This window comes from Anthonomus grandis, chromosome 5 (genome assembly GCF_022605725.1).
Source record: "Anthonomus grandis grandis chromosome 5, icAntGran1.3, whole genome shotgun sequence".
Taxonomy (NCBI): domain Eukaryota; kingdom Metazoa; phylum Arthropoda; class Insecta; order Coleoptera; family Curculionidae; genus Anthonomus; species Anthonomus grandis.
In genome coordinates, this window is record NC_065550.1 from 23,744,245 (window position 1) to 23,765,468 (window position 21,224).

Below are 21,224 nucleotides of genomic sequence, written 5' to 3' on the forward strand. Positions count from 1 at the left end.
AAGTTGATACGATTTGAAGAGTTGGGGTCTTGGCATCATTTGCAAAAAGCAGCATTTTTGTTGTTGACTTCCTCGGTGCAACTTTTATCGAACCACGGTCTAAATAGTTTTTTAAGGTGTTCGGTCTATAAGCATATATACCTATCAATTATCTCTGAAATATCGTTCGCATACGATGAAAGATCATTGGTTCTAAAACAGACACCATTCTAAGGAGAAACTGTTTAAATGTCCGCAGTTAGCTGATCTATAATGCCAAGCTCTACGCGTCATCCTGAGTTTTCAGTTTTAGTTCACATGTAGCGGTTATTAAGTTATGATCTAATGTTCCTAGTGGTGTATGTACGGTAATATTATACGAGTCAGGATCCGTCGCGAGAAACAGATTCAAGACTCTATAGCAAAGTATTTCTGCACTTCGATGGTTTGCTTGCAGATCGTCGATTATATCAGCAAAGTCTTGTGTAGTGTGTATCGCTGAGTGGTGTGTAGAGGAAGCAGAAAACTTTGTGGATCTTTCGGTTGTTATTTTGAACTACATAAAATCGAACCCTTGGGATTCTAGAGCTTCTACCCGCTGGCAAGATATGTGGCTTCTAATAAAGACGGCAAGCTTAAAGTTGTAACTCAATCTAAATTGGAAACTTAATTTTACATTCCTATAAATATTTTTAATTTCTACATATCCTATAAGGTTCTTTGCTCTTTGATGCCTAGAACTTGATAGTGAAAATACCGATATTTTGAATGAATGTTAAAGCCAAACTAAAGGGTTTTTCACATTTCCAATGACTATAAACTTAATTTACAGAAAAACTTCTTATTAGTAAGAAGGTGAAAAGAAATAATTGAAGGTGTATTTGTAGGTTGTAGATGTTCTAGTTTGTAGAATCACATTAGAGGAAGGACATTAAATACTTATTAAGGCTGGCAATTAATTTTAAAAAGATGGTAAAGTACATTGAGAGACATTCAAAGGCAGGCAATTGTTTGAATTAATATGAAATTAATGAATGATCATTACAGAAACAATTCTGGCACAATTCTTCACTTAATCAACATATGATTTTAACTTATTCAATTATTGATTTAAACCCCTGGTCCTAAGTCGATTATTTATTTCGATTTTTTGAAAAACCAGTATTTTCAGCTAACTCACATTTCTTCTTAGACTCAATAATAAATCCCTTCGATCGATCAAACTTTTAATCGTTTTCTGTACCTCTTCTCTCTTCGGTCGATCGATCGCGGCGCTGGCGTCCCGACGCCCGGCTTCCCACTGGGTTAAAGCGCATTTTCCGGATTTCCCATTATTTTCCAAACAGTTTGAGACCTGTTGTGCGACACCGCACAACGTCCCGTGATCTTCTTATGGCCTAACGAAACATTCTTGGTGCGGTTTTCTAACGTGAACGTGTATTTTTTTGGGATTTTTGTTAGTGGTAAGTTAGTTATATATTATTTAATTGATTAGCGGGTTTAGAAAAGGAAATGTTTACATCACTGAACAGTTGTCATCGTGTGAAACGATGTAACAGGAAATGGGGCTAAATAGAGTAAAATCTGGAAAGAGATTTTATTATGCTTATACGGGTAGAGGGTTCAAAATTTAAAGAGTTTCACATATAGATAGATGAAATGATGTGTCGAGAACTTTTATAACCTTGTTATGTTGTATTAACTCAATAAATGCGTATATTTTTTTTATTTAAAATGTTTATAGTAAACTATTTTAATTTCTATAAATAATTCTTAAATAATTTAAAATTTCAGTCACAACCGAAAGTTTAGTTTTCTTATTTAATGTGAATTCTTCTCATTAATCATTACCATCCAGTCATTTCAAGGAGAATTTCTGGAAGAGGTCAAAAGAACAGATAGAAGCCAGATGAACGTCTCGGCATTTCGACCTATATTCACGAATTTACCCATTTATTCTCAATTATAGAATTCCTAATGATTTATGATGAAGTTTTTGAGATGTCTTTACTATTATCCATGTGACTGATGTTAAATAATATGTATCTATTATCAGTCTAGAATATTTATATAATAATATTAAATAAATTCTTTTTTTTTGGCATGTTTCGATGAAATGGTTTAGTATCATGGTACCTCGTGATTCATGAAGGAGTACCGATGAATATAACTTAGGTTGTAAAGTACTACACTTTGGTAACTGATATGATGCAAACGATTTGTCATTCTCCTTAAACAGAGGAAAAAACCTTTTGTAACTATTAAATTATTTCGAGAAACTGGTTTCAAATCTATTGTCACCTTGCGCAATAATTTTAAATCAAGCATTATCTCGTCAATGCTTAAGGTCATAATTATATTCAGATTGCATAGGTCTTCTATTTGTTTTTTCACATTCTTTTTTTTTGTAACTTGAAGCTAATTAACTTAAATAATTTCTGGAAGCTTAGTGTCTTCTGCGTTAGGTTTCTTGAGCTCCCTGCAATACCTCTTTCTGCAGATCAAGCTGACCTTTTAGTTTTTTCTCTACTTCGTAAATAATATAAGCCATATTTGTTTCTTTCTAGCTAAACAATATTGCTTTTTAGGTCATCTCATTAGTTTTCATCACCCAAGTTGTTCAATTTATCCTCATTCTCTTTTTGCTTTATTTGACATCTAGATGAAGAACAAAAACTTCCGACTTAAATTGTTTTGTTTGCGTGCTTTATTTAACTTAGGAGATAAACGCTTAAAAGTATCTTTTTAAGATCACTTTACAGTTCTTAGGAAAATCTCGTCAATAGTTTTATATGGTGCAAATGTTTTGTCAAGGATACATTAATTTGTGATATTGGCAAACAAGACTTACAGCTTTCTAAGGCCACAGGATTAGAATAACGCCAAAAATCTAAACAACTTATCATGTTCTCCCTATCCTTACACCATTTTAATATATTCATCTGCATATAAAAATATTTTTATTAATACTGCCAAAATAAATAGTTTATATAGCTGATCTTGGAACAATAACTTAAAATTCTATTTTAATGGGTATACTTTGACTTCTTGGTATTGGAAAACTAGCGATCTTCTGTGCTTTTAATAATTGCAATAATAATAAGATCCTCTTATCTATATTATTAAATAATTTGAATTGTTTTGTAATGTAAATAGGGTTCAACTAGTTTGATAACGTTGATGATGCCTGAAAAACTCAAAAATATTTAAAACTTTTATTTAAGACTTCTCTGGATAGCATGTTACATATGTCCTCTCATCAGTGACTGATATTGCAATGACACTACTAAAAACTTTTTTTTAAACTTATACTGCGAATTTATAAGTATATTATTATACGTTCTGCCTGTTCGAGCCCATTGAGGATTTGCAATGACGTTATAAATGTGGTGCGTTTAACATGAGCTTTTAATTATTTTCTAATAATCTCGCCTGCGGCAATAAATAGTTTGATGATACATTTATTTATGATTTTTTCAACGAAGAACCAGAGGACTGCTCCTGGAAATCATCAGACCAATACCAGTGGCTTGGAAGTATTGGCGTTGAAACTAATTTTTCTATGGTTTTTATTTGATATCAAATCTAAATTATATTAAATTTGTCAAATTGTGTTAGTTCAAATATATATAACAACGTTAAAGTGATCATCCTTGGACAATAAGAGAAGACAAGAAATTGGAAGCCTAAAGACAAGAAATAAGAGACACAAGATAAAACAGAAAAAGTAAAATAATAGGAATGATAATTCAGACTTCTACAAATGTCGAATAATAAAGAACTGTGTTGTCTTGTACAAATTTTTGATTACTCGAAGAATCTTTGATTACAGGAGAAACGTGAAAAGAGTGACGAGAGGCAAATGAAAAATGAGATAAAACAAACTAAGAAAGATAAGACAAGAGAAGAGAGATAAAATAAGGTGAAATCTGACGAGATGAGATATCAAGATGAATAAATAGAGATTCTCAAAGACAGGATCTTGATGTTGGAAAATTAAAATAATTCCTTGGACAAGTGGACTTGTTAAGATAAAATGGTACAATGATCTAAATTTTAAATTCAATTGCAGATTTCTGCTTTAAAAAGATATGGAAACATGCGAGAAAACTTGACTTGAAATTAAGTATTGTATAGGTAGCTTTATTCTTTTATAAATAAAAAATGGTTATTAGAATATTAAAAGAGAGACATTAACTATCTTAATATTTGAAAACAAACTTGACATATGAACGGTAGGTTACAAATGATGTCAGATACATAATGAAAATATTAGTTGATCCCATAGAAATGAAAGGATAGTTATTAGGTCGGGGAGATTATTTAACTTTTTTCCCTATCGATGTGGTCACCTAACCATTACCTAACTGAAGAGCCATAAGGAGAATATTTTTCATTCTGCTACGAATGTTAGAAAATTATCTTTGAAATATTTTGTTCTATTTAATTTTTTGTTAAATAGTTCACTTTGATTTAACTAACAATGAAATTCATAAGATAATTGGAGTTAGTTACGTCATTTTCTGTTATAGAACAACATAAACTATAATGTAAAAATAATAATGTAATTAGGTTGACGCCATATATCAAGTAATAAATAGAATTATTTTAAAAATATATAAAATTTAAATATTCCTTACAAAAGAGAGAAAACCTTATTTTTCTTGAATAAATCACCCTCAGACTATACCTCTGCTACCCTTCATATTTGTAATAGCCATAAAGCGGAATATTTTTATAAAAATTTCATTTACGAAACGAAATAAAATACCCGGAGAGGCACGAGCTCGGTTGAAAACTGCGATATTGGTACAGTGGGAATATTTTTCGTGAAAATAGCCGCACATACAATAACTGAGAGCTGCAGCAAGCTTTAGTTAAGCTCGTATATCAAAAATACAAAAAAAAGAATGTTGCTTTGACCCTAAAAGCATTATATATTTCATGAACATTTACAGATTGTAGAGTCAAGTAGAACGTTCTGTAGATGTTCTGAAATAAAAGTATAAATTACAGGTTAGATATTTTATTTAGGAAACGATTTGTATCAGCAATTTGAACATTTCTAGACCGTCCAGTTAATGTCAATTGCTACATATCCAATATATGATTCAAAGCTTCAAAATTGGTTACTCTTGACTAAATACCTTCTGGTAACTGATAATGTTTTAGAAGTATAAAAAACGTGCTTATATGTAACCACTGGTTAAGACATGCTCTTTTTCAATTAATTAGGATAATTTTTGTGTCTACTATTGCATCTAACTAAGGTTGAGGAAGATCCTTATTCGTTGAAAACCATCTTTACTAGTAGAAGAGAATCCATTTAAAAACAAATGTTTTAATCTTTTTGGAGACATTAAAAAAAATCGCTTAATTTAGAAATTGCATACACACACTGAAAAGTTTCCCTACTAGAAAATGTTTTATGAATTATTTAAAATTCATAAAACAAACTGTTAAAAATACTTTACTGCATAACATATTTTTGTCTTATGAACAATAAATCTGAAAAAACATCCTAAAATACAGTAACGAAATGATAGAATTCTTAAAAAAAACATAATAATATGTTAATAACTAGGGCTGATAAAGCCAACGTCACCGTTGCGTTAGATAAGGAAGAATACCTACAAAAATCAAACCTTCTTCTCTCAAATACAGATACCTATCAAATTTTAAACAAAGACCCCACTACTTCTATTCAGAACAAACTTAATAAACTATTAGAAAACTTGTGTAAATCAAACTACTTTTCAAAAGATCAAATTAAAAAACTAAAATGCAATAACGGAGTGCCTCCAAAAATGTATTGTTTACCAAAAATACACAAAGAAAATACTCCTCTAAGACCAATTGCAAGTTTTATAGGTTCCCCAATATACAATAATCTCAGTAAATATTTCGGAAATTTACTTAGCTTAGCATTTAAGCACAAAAGACTCCTTTGAAGTAGTCACGCAATTCCAAAATTTTAAAATTCTAAATGACTTTATCCTAATATCATTAAATGTAATATTTTTATTTACTAATACCAACTGATTTAATAAAAAATATAGTCCAACATAACTGGCACCTTATCAGAGACCACTGTAACATCCCTTTAGAAAATTTTTTAAATCTTTTAGAGTTTTGATTTTGTATTTGAAAATAGTTATTTTACTTTCAATAATGTAAATTTATGATCTTGGACTGGGTACTATATGTTCTGATCTAGTTATGTCAGAAATACAGAAATATTGCATGGGGAAAATAAATTGTAGGTTATTATTTTTTTAAAGATTTATCGTCGACATTGCCACGTGTATGCCAAAAAATTAAATATAAAATATAAAAAGTACATTTAGCAGCTTCCACCCTAAATTACAGTTCACTATAGAGTGTGAAACAAATAACAAACTTCCATTTCTAGACATTCTATTAATCAGAACAGAAGATAATACAATCAAAACTGATTGGTATCACAAACCCACTTTGAGAGATTTCTTAACTACCAATCAAATCACACATTTAAACAAAAATTAAACATAATTAGCAACTTAAAATCCCGCGCAATAGCCTTATCTCATTTCAGTTTTCAACAAAAAAATTTTAACAAAATTAAAGATATTTTACTAAAAAAGAATTTACCTCATAAACTATTAAACAAAATCCTTAACAACAAACCTACACCTATTAAAGTCAAAGAAAACCAAAACCATAAATTTGCAAAAATTCCTTATGTCAAAGGCTAACAGGAGTGGTTTCTGATGATGAAGTCAAAATAGCGTTCAAAAATGAAAATAGTGAGTTACAAAGTGGCGTGGTTTATAAAACACCCTGTTCTGATTGTCAAGGTCTATATGTGAATCAAACGGCATCATTGGCAGAGAATCAAATTACAAAAAAAGAATTGTACTAGAAATGGTTAATATAAAAAAGTACAAAGAAAGTATTAACAAAAAACAAGACACCGATGATCTGAGTGCAAGTTACTATAATTTAGTTAATTTATTGCCAAAAAGATAAAACTAAAACACAAAATTTTATTTTTGTCAAAGAGTGTATGTCCCAAATTTAGATCTCACAATGTATTAAAAAAAAGTTTCTGGTTTTGAACGTATAGGCACATCGAAACATACAAATTAAATAAATAAACACGAGGAAGAATAAAAGCATTTGTTTCTTGGCTTATTGTTGATTCTAGTTTGCCCACAATAACACCTATAATTTAACCTATGTTAAAAATAATTCTATGCTTCTATTATAAATGTGTTTTAATTAAAACTAAAGAAACCTAGACTTAGGTAAGACGTGTAATGTATAAAAAATAAATTTTATATTTTTTTTATTAAAAAAATTTTTTTTTATGATTACGGATTTCACCTGATACGATTTACGGATTGCACCTGAATGTAATTTTAATTAAGTATCCTAAGGATGACTTAATATAAGGCGAAACGTCGACATTTAAGAAAAAAGGTTTCTGTTTTATTTCTGACCCCACCCAACAAGGCTCCGCAATATTGAAGATATTGGGTGACAAACACGAAACTGAAAAGTTTTAACTAATCTTTGAGAATATTCTTTTTCTTCGCTGAGTGGTTCTAAAAGTATTTTTGATCTTTTTAATTTTACGTGCCAGCTCTTTCGTAGGACCGAGTGCTCCAATAAAATGCGGTTTAAAAGCTGAAAGGTACTTCGCGACTCTAAAAGGCAGTGTTAGAGTTGGTTTTATGACTATTTTAAGAGTACATCCTCTGTGGCAGGACGATATAGTACTGCTTAAGGACGCTTGTATAAATGTGGGTTTGCTGCCACCTTTCAGATGGTGGCTTTACTAGTAATCATCCATTTTTCCTTTAATGTAGATTTGATTAGACCTGCTTTGTACAGAGTTACGTTCCTAAGCAATGGGGAGAGGTGAAAGTTCACTGAAAGTTCACGTGAACTACACCATCTTACCACAAATCTTATCGACACTCAGCCTTCTTCTATTTGGATGATAGGGACGATGATATTGAAAATGAAGCAACTTGGTCAAAAGACTGCATGTGCAATAATATGCCTACCAGACTGAGAAATGGTCTTATCCCACGAGAAAGATGGATGATGCTCTGCGAAACGAAAAGACCTGTCTTGATGCGTTTCTAGATATCGAAAGAGCGTTTCACAAAGCTGCTTTCATAGTAGTCTGCCAAGAGTAAGTAGTCTGTCAGATAGATAGAGATAATGTCGCAGCGCTATGGAGTTGCCTAGCTTAATAGTAAGATTCTAATAAGAGTAGAATGAAACAAAGATGTAAGTTTGAAACAGAGATCGACTGAATAAAGAAGAGGTATAGAAAATGATCAAAAGTTTAATCGATAAGGAATTTATTATTGATTCTAAGAAGAAATATTGATTAAGCTGAAAATAGTGTGTTTTCATTTGATTGAGGACCAGGTGTTTAAATCAATAACTGAATAAGTTAAACTCATAGGAATTGACTTGATTAAGTGAAAATTAACCAGAATGTTCCTGCGTCGATCATTAATCAATTCAATATTAATTCAAAAATTTTTCTGGCTTCTTTGTAAAATTAATTATAAAAAAAATAATAAATTATTAAAAATTATTATTTGAAGTGAGCAAGAATAGAAGAAAATAACTTATATAAGTGTTTTGTCTTAGAAAACACGAACGTATCACTCCTTGAAACTTATATTCCTTATCTATATTCCTAAAAACCCTTGATAAATATGAATTTGCTAAAAAAAAACCCAAACTTTACTCATGTGTCTGCATCATCCACCCTAATCATTTTAGTATTCCTTTGCCACGTATCGTTAACTAGTTTTCCTTATCCCTCACAAGTTTTTATCAGATTACGGCGAGTCTCGAGGAAAATATTGTAAATGCGTTAATAAAGGTTCCCTAATTTGATTTCTAGTTTGTAGATGTAGAATTTAATCTCGTTTTATTCGGGCAATTTGGGATGGTAAATCGACGTGAGCGACATTCAAATTGGATTTAATTTAACTTTAATGCACTTTGGGAAGTTGTAACAAATATGTGAGGCCGATAAGGGACCCATCAGTATGTAGTTAGTCAGTTTAGATACCAGGTTTAGATTTAGAGGGATAATAGACACATGTATTAACCGTCTTAATCTAGGTGGTGTTTTTTTGAACCTATGAAACATTTTAAACTAAACGTAGAATTTAATAAAATTAGAAAGATATTAAATTATTTTAATTATTGAAATATTTACTTCTCATAGGTATGTAATTTTTCTATAGCCCAGACAGATGTGTTTTTTTTATTTATTTCAGATAAAGTCAATTCTTTTCTACCAGGCAGTAAACATAATTTTTTATTTCGTTAATTATTCTTGTGTCATAATTGCTTCCACTTTATGCAATTGATGTTGAGGTGTTATTTGTTTTTTCTTTTAACAATGCATTGTAATTGATTTTTTTTTAGTTAGTTAATGCAATATCATTCTTATATCAAGAGACCATGTTCAGTTTATATTTCTTTTGCGTAATTTTCTTTTTCTTATAGGTATTTAAAATGTTCAAATATTAATGAATTATTAATTGTTTCCTAAAGTATACTCAGTCCTTATCCTTTTTCTTACGAACCCTTCAATATTTCTACTATATCTTAGACTTCATATTAATTATCATCATATCCAATGTATAATAGTAGGATAACTTAATAGTAAGAGTTGGAAATGTTGCATTTTGTTATATTGTTACATACACATTTAAAAGTCAAGGAAGCAGATGGCACACCAGAATTTCAAATAATTAGGTATTCATTGATCATTTGTGTTCTTAGTTAATGCAGCTGGTTTTTATCAATACCCAGCACCTTCAACACATTCGTCAAACTCTCATAGATAATCGAGGCTGGATATGTCCAGACTTAATTATGAATATCATGAAACTTCATTTTTTAATTTATTGGAAAGGCATCAATTTGTTAAAGAACAATGGAAAATGAGGACAATCCCATCATAAAATGACAGAAAATAATCAAATAGTCCCACAATCTACAACTATTACAACTAATATATTCAATTATTTCAATTGACTTTTTCAAAATTTAATTTGTTTAATATATAAATACCTACATTACTGCCTCCTCTAGCTATATGCTTTATAACAAATTTAGACCCCTTTGTATCCCTTGTTGTTATTTTATGAATATTTAAATAAAAAAAGATAATACTCCATGAGGAAAATATTTACTCTATTCAAGTCATGTCACGAAACGTGGTGCCTCATTCGAATTTCGCCTTGCTTTCATTAATTTTGCGACAATCTCGCGCTGATGCTGCGTCATGGTGGATGTTCACTTATCAAATGTTATGATTTATTAATATTAGCTTATATATGGTGTGTAATATTAACAAGATTAAATTAATCTCTTACTCATTCATCATGGATAGAGATGTGATATCAACCGTTTTGAAATAATTCATCGATCTGTAATATTATTGATTGTGCTGCTATTCAATTGGCATAAATATCAGGTCTGAAAACTATGTGATTGAAATTATGTTATTTGTAAACAGAATAAGATTCGTACTTAAATCAAAAGATCATATTAGAAGTAATGTCAGTACCAATATCACTGGTTGAATATTTGTCAATGATTTCAAAGATCACCAACACGTAATGTTTGCTGTTGATCTGAAGATGTATAAAACAACGTCTTGTGAGGATGATGCTCTCAATCTTCAAGCAAACTTAAACTTCCTCCTAAAGTGAACACACGTAAACAATTTGTTCAGAATATTAAGAAATATTTCTTGCAATCCATAAATAGATACCATAGATAGGGAGAGAATCAGACATGTGTATTTTGAGAAAAATTTAATTCTTAAGATATATTAGAAGTTCCTAGTAAGTATTTTATTGTTTGGTCTCTCTTTTTACTAGTTACATAAGGATAGAATAGAGAGTATAGAATAGGTTTTTACTATATGCAGCATTTTAACTGCATATGCTGAGTGAATAACACAGGAAGAATGTCAAAAATATCCTTTATTAAAATAGAAAAATAAATGAGATGTTCCTGTTAGGAAGAGGCTCAGGCAGATATAGAGCTTCAAATCGTCTCATTCAAAGTATTGAGTAATTCTTCTAAATAGTCGGAATTACATGATCTGATCTCATTTCTCCTAATAATTAGGATTTGAGATATTATTGAAAGATTTTTGCAAATGTATATACTATACAATACTTACCTTTGATAAGGCCAACCAAGGTATTGTGAATATTAATAGAGTTTGCATGCAAATCATCAAATATTTACTAAGACAAAATCTAATCTTGATTCTCATGTCATCTTTAAGAATTACCATTTCTTTGTGAACACAAAGTCAGTATGATTTCCACGTATATCCTTATGTCCTTGACTAGACTGGAATAGACGATGCTTCTCTTCCGATTTCACCAGAAAAGTAAAACTTTTAAAAGTTTTTATAACATTTTTGCCCTTAAGCCTTAACCAATGAAAGTGAGAATAAGAGCAACTGATAGAACATCTAATAAAATATCTTTTTTTTACAAAACTTTTAGTTAATAAAACTAATTATTTTGTAATAAATTATGCATAACCTAAATGGATCCGAGGCTTTTTTTGCTAAAAGTTTCTTCCAGGCAGCTAACACGTTTATTATATTATTTTTTAATAACTTTATAACAATTTCCTAACTCGATGAATTTAAAATTCATATGCCGCATACTCTATATTTACCCAAAAACTACATAAATAACTCGTTTTCTCCGAAAAAAATTAATTTCCGGACATACGCCCTGAAAATGGAATGAAGAAGTTAATTACGGCAATAACCGGTATGGCCGAGGAAAACTGTGCGGAGCTACAGGGCTAATTGGGGCCCCCAGGGTAAACGGACAAACTGAAAAGTTTAGCTAAATGTACGAACAAACTCACTTGAGTACTTTAATAAGGAAATGGATCTAAAATTTGGTTTTTGATTAAATATCTTCGTGAAACTGAGTTTAGGTAAGAGGAGGAGTGTGCGTCCAGGTAAATATTTATAATATCTTATACTAGATCGGCCATGTTAATATTAATTTTTTTTTTGTTTCATTTTCATTTTAGGCATTTTATGTTTTGGTTTCTACAATAGATTTACGTATTTTTGTTTCCTTTTATCTTCCAGGTATTGGATATAATTTTTAATTTTTTAGGTATTCAAAGTAATGCTTTATTTTATTCTATTTAAGTAATATAATAAGAGTATTTTTGATAAATATCTACGAATTCTAAAAGAAGCCACTACCACCACTTGGTTTATAAGTTATATATATATATAAAGTTGATTCGAAGGATTATTAATTTTATTTATTGCTGCCAATTATTACATAAATCATAGCCCTTTCTTGGCATTTGCTGAAAATGTAATTTTTGGAACTATACAAGCCTCAATTTATAGTTACTTTATACTCAAATCAGATAGTTCATTCATGCTTATAGTATCAAACGCACATAGGTCAGGAAAAAATTCCAGAATTTATGGAAACAATACTAGCTTGTTATCTAAAAATAAAACTATCCAAACTATTGAACTATTACGATAACTTTACAAATTTCGTACAAATAAAATGTTCCTTCAGTTTAAAGCTAATTTGATTCTATATTTTTTCGAACGATGCCACGTTTTTGAGTAAAAAAATTAAAGCATGTGTGTTCTGCAAGGAAATTCTTTATTTTCTTCAAAGAAGAATGAGACGAGCCCAAGCACTTTACACCTATTCCAACGTGAAACTAAGATGACACGTTAGCATTTCCAAGTTCTTTGGCCTCTGATAACTTTTGGTGAGTTTCCAGAAATCCATCAGGATCCTTACATAAATTTCTGGTTCAATTCAGTACCCTCAATAAACATAATTCATTCATTAATCAGTTGTTTTTTGAGAGCGAACTCTAGATTGCCTCTCAGTATATCATCCATGCCCACGAATGTGAGATTAAGTTCGAATTTCTTTTGAGAAGTTTGGATATTCTGCAAGCAAATTTTTCATTTCATTAAGAGAACGATAATATAAGCTAACACTTATACACCTAGTCTTGGAACCGAGGTGGCTTATTGACATTTCGAAGTTCTCTGGCTTCTGATAACTCTCGGTGGGGTTCCAGAAATCCATCAAGATACTTAAGTGAACTTATTGCAATATTAGTAGTTCCAGTCGATAGAATTTATTCAGGTCGAATCAAGCGAAGCCTGTCTGAGATTCCTAGATTGTCTTGTAGGATCTCGTTTACTCCCACGAATATCAGCATCAGTTAGAATTTTTTTTTGAGAAGTTTAAATATTCTATAAGAAAAGTCTTTATTTAATTCAGAGAACGATGAAGCGGGCTCAATCTCTTCATACATAGTCCAAGACACAAAACCTAGATAACTTTGGTTTTTGATAACTGTAAGTGGGCCTCCAGAAATTCATCTGGATACCTCAGATAAATTTCTGGAGCCATACCTTAGAATCTACGCTTCTTTTTTTCCAATCACTTAGTTTCTCTTACAATTTAGCAGTTCCTCTCTAAATTTGAGTGGTGGGTCAGTCGCCAGCTTCACATACATATAGAGGTGGCATAAATCTTTATTTAAAATTAACACCAAAGATTTTAAATCGTGACCTGTACAGCTGAACATCGGTAAATAAGTGTCGAAAGTCTGAATATTAGGCGGGTAAAGATTCTTGGAGTACTAAAATAACGAAAAGTGAACCCTCAGGGGGAAAGATCGTTAAATGGCAACTTCCCCACCTCTAAAAAAGTATTCCTCAGGGATTTTGAGGGAGGCAAAAACTTGCCGAAGATTAACAAGGTAAAAGTACAAGATGTTAATAGCCCCATACAATAATAGAACATTATCCACCTACGATATAGGTTTTAGAACTGGAGGGGGAGCTTAAGCATATAAAATGGTACATAATAAGCATTGGGGAAGTGTAACAAATAGGAGAAAACAGGTTTAAACTTAAATCAGTAAGCATATTATATTATGCAAGCGAACAAACTGCAGTGAGAGGTACTGGTTTCATAATTATTAAAAAACTCGAAAAACAGATCGTGGAAATCAAAAGCATCAGCACACGAGTCATATATATAATAATTAACAATTTAGTAAAAATATACTGATTTCATAATTAACAATAGAAAAAATATTGTATATGACGAAGAGGTGTTAAATAAATTCTCAACGGGCAGTGATCATCGGCTAGTTAAAGCAAAAATCGCAGTAAATCAAAGAAAAGAACGAGAAAAAAATGGTTAAAAGAAAAAACTAAATAAGACGTAATACACGAGAGAAAAAAAGTGCTTCCCGAAACAAAAAAAAAAGTTCAAAAAATAAATCAAAGAACAAGGCTCCACCTAATGAAGCAGATAAGAGAAATGATAGACAAGATCAAAAAGGAATATAGCAACATTAATAAGGAAATAAATAGAGAAATAACCAAACACAAAAGGGAAAAGAACATAGAAGACATCAGAAATGTCATACTAAAAGATATGGAAGACAATAAAACTCCTGCTAAAGACTTGTATAGAAGAAGGTTGGTCAAGGCCCCATAAAAGCCCCAAAAATATACTTTTTAATAAATCACTTGTAGAAGGGCGATACCCTCATGATGGAAAAATATCATAACCACTATCTGACTAAGAAACCAGAGTTTTTTCCTTCTAAAGAACAAGCAGCTTCTTATCAAACTGTTTTATCCAAAAAAGCGTTGAATACAATAACACTCATATTAGCATTCGTTGACTTCAAAAAGGCGTTTGATTCCATACATCAACAGAAACTCTTGATATTTAGAAAATCTACTGTATATACCTATTTGTAACATAAGCTAAACATAAAATAAAAAAACCACACCAAAGATTTAAAATCCCGACCTGTACAACTAAGCATCTGCCCATAAGTCTGAATATTAGTCTGGTAAAGATTAGTAGAAGTAGATTTTTATATTTATTAAATTTCTGCGAAAAGAGTTATTTATTTTCATAGATACGGTGAGTTGAGTTCCATAAAAAATATTAGCATTGGTAAACATTGCTACATGTTAAATGTATATAAAAAGTCATAAACGTCCGAACTATATGCCACTCAGGTCAAAGAAAATGCATTTTACTATAAACTGTTATCTCTATTTCAGCACTGTTAAATTATGTACCTAATTTTATTTTTTATCCGAACACACTTTAACAAATTTCCCCTAAAAACACGTCTGTATCCTTAAAAATATGCAGAAAGGAAATCACATTTCTCTTGTTGTCAGGAGCATTTTACATTTTTGAGGAATAAGGGAGACCCTGTCACGATGCTTCCAACAAATTGTAAATATGTTTGGTATATATTGCTATCAAGTTTATGTCATATTATATGTTATACTTACAACATAAAATAAAGTAAAAAGGAAATATATTCTCTACCACAATCTAATCAAAACTTGAACATTTTGGTTCGTTACAAATGGGAGGTAGTAGCATGGAATATTGCACGGTAGAACAATGTATCCTAATTGTCAACAATTATTATCAAAAAATTTAATTGTTACTATTCGTAAAGTGTATCCATTGTTCGGTCGAAATAATGTTCCTACTGTGAAAATAATAATAAAAAAATTCGAAAGTACTGGTTCGGATGCGAACCAGTTGCATCGCATTGCAACACTTGAAAAAACTTACGTTGTATATCTTTAAATATTATAATATTATCAAATATTTTAATTTCATTAAATAGTTAAATGTACTATGCTTTAATTAAATAAGCTTACTGACAATATTATAATATTTCAAAAATAAATTTTCTCAACGCACAGGACTGTCTTATTTATTTAAATTACATCATTTTATGACATTATTTAAAATACAACGCGCATTTGAAGTTCTTCCGCAGTATTTACCGCTTCACTATAATACACCAACTTTGTCAAATAGCGCTTCAGAAAGAAATCGCAAGGCGTTAAGTCTGGACAGCAAGGAGGCCAATAAATAGATCCATTGGGTCCTATCCATGTATTCGAAAACTCATTATTTAGATAATCAGGAACTTATCGTCTGCAATGTGGCTCCACCAAGAACTTCATATAGAAACATCATGCAGATTATGTGGTTTCTGTCTCACATTTACAGGAACATCTTATAATTGTGGCAGATTGTGTCAAAGTAAATCTAAATAAATTTTACTGGTCAGTCGAGGTGGACAAAAGTAGGAGCCAATAAGCATACCTTGGCGTGGTAAATACGCCAGGCCCAACATTTAATAAAAATCTATGTTAAAATTAAATCTTCTTACATCATGCGGAGTTGACTTCAACTTGAGCTACTACAGCTCTATTACTTATTGTTGGGTCGTCTTTGAATATTTCTAAACTGATTTTACTTTGGATCCAAATAAAACAACACTCCACAAAAAAAATTATATATTTAACATTCTAAGAATATTCCTTTTCTATTTGCTCCATACAGAGCTAAGGATTGTATTCAGCATTGCTCAAACAATGCGTATTTGGCAACAAATACATATTTATTACTGCCTTAATGCCATATTAGGGATGTCGTCCGAATGCAGTCGCTTTATACGCAGTCAGGATTCCGAATTGGAAGCCGCCCAAACTGTAAACCACGTCACCGTAGCTATGTAATAAAAACTTTTTAGCACTAAAGGTTTACGATATGAAATGAGCATAAGATGCAATCTTGCCCTCTTAGTTGGGCTGTATGTATACATAAATGTTCGGGTATGTAGACATGTAGTCTTTATCTGCTGGCGAATACTTGTACTATACAATGAGAAACTATTGCCAAAAGTTTAATTTAGGAACGGTTAAGAAAGGGAAACATATCCGTATCATGTTTCTCCTAAATAAATCCGTGGAACACCTCCTTTTGGACTTTATTAATTTTATATATATATATATATATATATATATTTATTAATTTTATAAATATACCAATTAAATGGATTTTTTATTATTTATCCCAAGAATATTATAGTCGCAAGAATAGCATTTCCTTTATTAGAAAAGTTTTCAATAGATTTCAAAGAGTTGAAGACAGGTGTCATAATTGTAAAAGTATTATAGTAACTTTTTGATATTTAGGCTAAATTCCAGAGTTTAAGCTTCTAAGCCAGTTAATCAAGAATAATATTTTATAAACTACAGGGTGCGGCATAATTGTTTCCCTGTTTTTAAGGATTAGTAAAAGAAATGTTATTTGAAATACAAAGATTTTATTTTTTTATTTTAAAAGTACAACTAAAAATTTTTTGTCCTATGTGGTTTTGAAGAGAATATCTGGCAAGTGTCACCATTATCGAAGCACTGGTGCAAGCGACTTCTGAAGTTTCGCATAACTCTTGCAAGCATTTCTTGGGGTATTCTGCGAATTTCCAGGCGGATTGCATCCTTTAGTTGTCTAATAGTCGTTGGATGATGTTTGCAGACTTCAGCTTTTAGGTAACCCCACAGAAAGAAGTCGCAGGGCGTTAGGTAGAGCGAGCGTGCAGGCCAAGAAATATCGCCTCTCAGGGAGAGCAAACGTCCGGGGAACATTTCTCTCAATACTTGCATTGAAGCTCGAGATGTGTGAGCTGTTACCCCATCTTGCTGAAACCAGGCATCTTGCACATTAAGTCCTGCAAATGCTGGGGCGAAAAAATTGTGAATCATCGCTATATAGCATTCCGAATTGACAGTAACAGCGTGATTTTCTTCTTCAAAGAAGTAAGGGCCGATTATCCCCATTTCAGACACGGCGAACCAAACTGTCACTTTCTCACTATGTAGAGGCTTCTCGTGTATTTCTCTCGGATTATCAGCGGCCCAATACCGAAAGTTGTGCTTGTTTACCCAGCCAGACAAGTAAAAATGTGCCTCGTCACTAAAAAAAACTGCGCCCTGAGGTAAATTTTGAAGCATAATTTCACATGCAGCACGTCGATTGTTCCAATCACGTTCTGATAATTCCTGTGCCAGAGCCATCTTGTATGGATGAAAACGAAGATCCTTGTGAAGAATTCTTCGCACAGTGCGGTCAGATAAACGAAGGGCAGCTGCGTGTCTCCGTGCAGAACGTCTAGGTGACCGTAAAAATGAGCGTCTCACAGTCTCGATGTTTTCGGGTGTCCGAGCTGTCCGTGGCCGTCCACCTCCTTTTTTGATAACAGATCCAGTTTCTCTGAAGTTCTTGACCCACAACACAATTGATTTTCGGTCCGGGACTGATTCCTTATTTGGAACCTTATCCGGAACGCTCGTTGCGCAGCAATAACTGACCAATTTTCGCGGAGGTACACTTTCACGGCGAATGCGCGCTGTGCGTTGGTCCACATGATGGTTCAGACTAAAACATGTTTAAACAAAACTATTTCCCATACGGCTCTTAGTGGCGGTACCCCCACTATTCTGCGACGCCGCACGGTATTACGAGGGAAGGTTAAAAATAGGGAGACAGTTATGCCGCACCCTGTCATAAGACTCACATAAGATTTTCAAACAGAAAAAATACCTTTACATCTCAACACGTCAGAGGCTAATCTGCTGTAGAAATATTATACTGGAGAACTACTTTTATTAGAACTGAAGGATACTGTAAAGCTGCAATGTTTTATACAAGTTGTGACTTATATAAAGCTCTGGTCCTGTAAGTCCCCTGGTGACATTACATGTTTTGCAGGTGATTCTACTATACTCTACAAGAGGATGTCCCGTAAAGCTTTAAAAAAATGAAACTGACTTCAACTACTGAAACATCTTTAAGTGGTTTGATAATCAAAAACTTACAATTCGTTCTGACAAAACATTCTTGATGGCCTTGAGATATCACGCTAATTCTTTGCCTTATTTTAATAACTTTATAACAGAGGTTCTTTCCGATAAAGCTATAGAAATCTTGAACAGGAGCAAGTATTACTCCTCCGACGCCCTTTTTCAAGAGGGTGAGATCCTGCAATTAAGACTATTCTTACTAAACTATTCTTTCAATTAATAGTTATAAGGCTATTCAACAAACGCAATACACTTAACACCATTAATCAAGGTTAGAGTACTCGATTAAAAAGGATGCTCACCGTTTTAGGTTGGTGCTTACATATTTTATAGCATTCCTTTCTCTGCACTTAATGTAAAAAGTGCATTAAGGTAACTAGTAGAAGAATATCTACATATATCAAAAAAATCAATAATCAATCAATAAGCTCTTTGGCTTTGAATCTATATTTTTGAAGGAAAGCTGATCTAAATCATTAGAAACTGTAGATTCATACTTAAGGCCATAAAGAATCTACCCCCTTGTGTAGAACTTATTCAGTTAATTTTTACACTCTTGTTGCTATTAAGTGAACATGGTTTCTCTTGTTTCTTTATACAGAATGATGTGGACTGATACGTCAAATCGCTTTAGAAATATCTTATATCGATATAAAAAATGCCAGATGCCTAAGCCACTTATTTCGAAACGCATCTTTGAAGATCTTAATAATTTGCTCTCTTACTATTGCAGCGTTTTGACTGTTCGTTTTGGTTTCGTTGTTTAGGTGTGAATTAAAACACAGGAATAAAAATAGTCAACTGAATATAACCAAACATAATGACTTACGACTTCTACAAAGTAGTAGAAACACTTCTTTGCACTGTATTTATCTCCTATTATTTATTTCGATTTAAAAATCGTGCCAATATTCAGACTTGAACTGCCCTCCTAGCGGCGAGAGCTTCGCCAACCTTCGACGTGTCCCCCTAGATGTCGCGAGGTATGCTCGTTCCACCTTTATCGGAGCTTCCCAGTCAGCATAAGTCGGTTCCTTGGACGTCCCAGTAAGGCAAAAATGGGACATGGAATAAATCCTAGGGACGTTTCGCTACATCGCATGAAATCTTTGGGACGTCCCAGGGACGTGCTTTTAAACGGGGCACAAATGGGATCACCCCAAGTTGATCTCATAGACTTCCTTTGGATAGTACTATAAACGTACGGCGAACTTATTAGCTATCCAGTGGATGTATGTGGGACAACCATATTTACATTTTGTGGATATTTGTAGGGGTGGAAAACTATACAAAGAGGCATATTTGAGAATAAATCACTTTTATTTTAATATTATACAGTGACGTTTATTTTTCACGTTTTAGCCTTGCAGGGGCGTGGCGCAACCATAACATTATTCCAATATCTTTTCGTGTAACTTCTGTAATTTTTGGGTTAAGCATTACTTCTTATCAAACAAAGAAATCATTACTTGCATGGGGGCCTGGGTTCTTATTTATGAATAAATATTTTTTACGGAATGATTTTGTGTCTTTAGGCATTTTAAATATAATTTAGGTACTACTCTTCTTATAATACTATACTGTGGCACCTTAGAACGAAGCTAAAGTTTAGGGAGTCCAGTCCAAAGCCTACCATAAAATCACTTTTGCTTACTGACTGAAACAAAAACTAATATAACTTATTTATTACAAAAAATTAGTTGCCGCTAGGAATCAAACTTTCCAAGTCTAAAAAGAAAATTAAGGGTGCAGAACACATCAGTCACAACAGTGCAAGAAACTGAACGCCCCATCCCCAATGTGCATTACAATAACAGAGAGAATGGACGACAACAGCGACCTCTCCATGTCATGGAGTAGAACTAAACGGCTTAATAAAAGGCGCCAAATCTGAATTTTATGCGTGTGCTGAAAATTAGTTGGGAATGTACTATTCTTAGGGAAACTCTAGTCGATGAAGAAAATGTTACACGGGGGCTATTTTATATAGACGTTTATATATCAGTCTTTCAATTTCAATTTTTTTATTACAATATTAAAAACAAACACAAAATTTTGGAAAAGCTATATCTACATTCATGATTACTGTTTAACTAAAAAAAATACACAATATTTTATATTATATCATATATATAGAGTTAGAAATATAAATATCCAAGGAACATCCCCCGAATATTCTAAATCTAATAATTCCACCCAGGACATTTGCAACCAATATAGTACGTCCCCAGGACAATAAGCAACCATGTTCCTCTCGTTATAGCTCTTCCTTTAAATGTTAGTATGGCAGCGCATCCACATTACCTAAGTGTCTTAATATCATTACTTAAGAAGTTTAATGTTTAAACTATACGAAAAATGTTTTATATACTTTCTTGTCCACCCTTTTTTTGCCATATCCGAATCATTTCATTCTAAGTTTCTTCTTTATCCATAGTTCATTACAGGAATGCCTTTCGATGATTTTTTT

At 32.1% G+C, this 21,224-nt stretch overlaps 1 protein-coding gene across 1 annotated transcript in view; it reads left to right on the forward strand.

Annotated features, from left to right (window-relative positions):
* Positions 1–1,332: 1,332 nt before the first annotated feature.
* The window catches only part of LOC126736445 (histone-lysine N-methyltransferase SETD1B), a 60,569-nt gene continuing 40,677 nt past the window's right edge, over positions 1,333–21,224 (forward strand). The window contains exon 1 of the mRNA XM_050440789.1: positions 1,333–1,442. The gene's annotated coding sequence lies outside the window, so the exon portion shown is untranslated. The remainder of the gene's footprint in view (positions 1,443–21,224) is intronic.